Here is a 3,486-nt window from a genome sequence, read left to right as displayed (position 1 = left end):
CAGAGCACCTCACCCTCCCTGATTGAACTAACCTCGTTAACTCCACACTGATATATACCTGCCTCTGGAGATTTCCATTACTTGCATCTGAAGAAGTGAGGTTCTTACCCACGAAAGCTTATGCTCCCAGTACTTCTGTTAGTCTCAAAGGTGCCACAGGACCCTCTGTTGCTTTTGGCTGAGCAAGGCTTTCAGGACAGGGGTCATTGTTAAGAACATATTTCCCTTAGAATCATAGAATATCAGGGTTGGAAGGGACCTCAGGAGGTCATCTAGTCCAACCCCCTGCTCAAAGCAGGACCAATTCCCGACTAAATCATCCCAGCCAGGGCTTTGTCAAGCCTGACCTTAAAAACCTCTAAGGAAGGAGATTCCACCACCTCCCTAGGTAACCCATTCCAGTGCTTCACCACCCTTCTAGTGAAAAAGTTTTTCCTAATATCCAACCTAAACCTCCCCCACTGCAACTTGAGACATTGCTCCTTGTTCTGTCTTCCTGTATAGGAGCAATGAGAGTTTTGCCATTGATTTCACTGGGAGTAGGAGCAGGCCCATATTGAACAGTATGTTTTTTCAACAACATTTTTATCACCACAGTGACACACTTCATTCCATTCCTCTAAAATGGATCCCGCAGCATAGGTCCCTATTCTGCAAGAAGCTTCATGTGGGTGGACATCTACACCCATATGCAGCTCTCTGTGATGATCTGCCTACATAACCACGGAAGAATGCTGCTGCTCGCTGGTGCTATTCACTCCTGACTCTGCCTCGGCTCACAAAACTTTGCCAAGCCTTAATCAGGTTTCCTCAGATTTCAAAGGAAAGAAGAACACGCTACAGAGCTGCTTCTCCCCTTTCCAGGTGTGTCCAGTCTAGGTCCCCTCAAGGTACAGTAGCTGAAGAGCAATTAGGGTAGAAGTTAAGGGCCAGATCTTCAGCTGGTGTCAATCAGCACAGCTCCACTGAAGTCAATGGCGCCACAATGATTTACACCAGCTTAGGATCTGGTCTTAATAATTTAATATTTGCACCTTGCTGAAATAACCAGAAGGAAAACACTGTCAGACGGTCATAGAGTACGTACCAAAAAGCTTCCTCGGTATATTTCCAACCTATTCTTATTTTGTATCCATTGATACAAGTAGGGGGGGAAACGCAGGCTTGAAGACCAAATCGTAATGGATGTGCTGGGGTGAGAAAGAGCTGACAAAGAGAATCAGAATGAACCACCAAAGGGAAGAACACACTGCTTGGCACTTTAGCAGGATTTGTAAATTAATATGTAATAAAGAGAGCACAACATGCAGGTAACATATGGCAAATGGCATTAATGTAGCTAAGGCTGTTTAATGCATATTTACCAAAATACAAATGCAAAAACATAACTGGAATAATCAAACCAAGGGCACTGTGTTGTTGCTGTTGTTTCTAAACTCTACCGGAATTTGCCATTTTAAGGCAATCCAAAGTCTTTTTCATATCAACTGAAGATGCAAAATCAGTGGCCATGAATATTTAAGTATGAAAAATCTGAAGCACAATCATTTCATTAATTAGAAGAGATGTACCAACTTGCACCAAACTTTACTCACTGAGCTCCAGGCCCGACTGCTCTTCTTGGGGCTTTCACTGTTGAACTGCATTTCTTTTCCACTGGTAGTCCAGCAGCCGGGGCTGCCTAAGGGATGCATTGGAGCAGCACATCCCATGGCAGCCCTGGTCTTTTTACTATGAAAGCAATACAATGTCTTGTGGACTCTGCAGTTCTGTGGAGACTGTTATGGGGACCTTTCATATCTGCAACTGCCCTCTGGTGGATTTCTGCTGGGGGCTCTCTATCCATGGGCGAGGGGTGTGACTCCTGTGCTTGAGTACACATACCCTTGCACTAGCTCTCTTCTAGCTAGCATGATTATAAACAGTAGTGTAGCCACAGCAATGTAGATGTTCTGGCTCAGACTGGAGCCCAGGCCCTAGGACCCTGTGAAGGGTCCTGGCTCTTGGGCACCATCCTGAGCCCAAATGTGCACACCGCAATTAAACAGCTCAGCGAGCCCAAGTCAGTTGGTACGGGCCAGCCACTGGTGTTTAACTGAAGTGAAATCACACCCTTTGAGAGCTAGCACAAATATGTGTACACAAGCAGGGGAAATCACACCCCTATTTCGTAGTGTAGACATAACCTGGCACAGACCACAAGGTGGATCTAACTCAAGAAATGTAGTGGACATTTACTCTAAAAGCAGCTGGTTGCTAATATTATATTCACCCGAAGCAGCCAATATCTATGAAACAAACATTTATTTATCCTTTGTTGCTTTGGAATCAGGGATGTTCAATAAAATGAGGAAGGACAAGGCAGTTAAAAATTTACAGGAACTGGTAAGGGGTGGGCTGCATGATCTAATGCAGTAGATCTTTTCCCATCCCTGTCTCTGAATCTGTATATGCAAGAATAACATAGCTCCTACAATGGCTCAACCAGAAAGGAGTCTTCTCTTTTGTTCACTTCAAATTCTCTATTCCCCAGGCTTGTCTACAGTGGCACTACAGGCTTGTCTACACTGGTACATTACAGCGCTACAACTTTCTTGCTCGGGGTGTGTGAAAAAACACCCCCCTGAGTGCTGCAAGTTTCAGCGCTGTAAAGTGCCGGTGTAGACAGTGCACCAGCACTGGGAGCCTCACTTCCAGCGCTGGTAGCTACTCCCCTCATGGAGATTTTTTTTCCCCTAGCGCTATGCCGCGACTACAGCACTGCCACGACTTTAACGTTGCCAGTGAAGACGTTGGGGAGTGTGTTTAGAATACACAATAGATCCAGCTTTGAAATGGAGGACTCTGAGTCAGCTCAGAGTGCCTGCTAATGGGGATAGGAAAATGCAATAGACATGTTAAATCCAGGCAGATTTCCTTGGGTTGTAATTTGATTCAGCAGTGAGAAACAGATTGAGTTTACAGATTGTTAAGCAGAAATGATCATTTGCTCCTCTGAGAAAAATCGGAATGATAAAACCTGCTCACCAGTGTAACCATGGAGCCACTGTGGATAGTGCTGGGTGTGCCAGAGCAGGAAACAGCAGTTATCTTGTGGCACACTGAGGTCCTCTCAGAGCCAGGAAATGCCGTCACAACCTGTAGCCGATAAAACAAACAAGCCCAGAGGGGGTTATGGAGATGCATGGAAAGCATTTTTAGAACAGCACAAAAGAGCTGAAAACAGCATAAACTGTGTTTTGTTTAAATAAATCCTTGCCCTTCCTCTCCACCCCCCATGCTAGTGACAGTTCTGGCAGGTTCTCACACTCTCAATCCAGCTAATTCTTTTACTTTTCATTATGAATTCAAAAAGAAACCTGCAAGTATAAAGAATCCATAACAGGGGGTGGAGGTGGGGGGGAAGCAAATGCTCTTTCCCCTTGCTAATGTCCTTTAGTGGTGTTTAAACTTGTGATAGATGAAAGAGTTAAAACAAAATGAAAT

General features: G+C 44.8%; 1 long non-coding RNA gene across 1 annotated transcript in view; it reads right to left on the bottom strand.

The window, feature by feature from the left end:
• LOC117871557 overlaps positions 1–3,135 on the bottom strand; it is a 91,902-nt gene extending 88,767 nt beyond the window's left edge. Inside the window, exon 1 of the long non-coding RNA XR_004644277.1 lies at positions 3,028–3,135. This is a non-coding gene — a long non-coding RNA (uncharacterized LOC117871557). The remainder of the gene's footprint in view (positions 1–3,027) is intronic.
• Positions 3,136–3,486: the final 351 nt, after the last annotated feature.

The sequence above is a fragment of the Trachemys scripta genome, chromosome 2 (assembly GCF_013100865.1).
Source record: "Trachemys scripta elegans isolate TJP31775 chromosome 2, CAS_Tse_1.0, whole genome shotgun sequence".
Classification (NCBI taxonomy): Eukaryota; Metazoa; Chordata; order Testudines; family Emydidae; genus Trachemys; species Trachemys scripta.
This window is presented reverse-complemented; position numbering and strand designations above follow the sequence as displayed.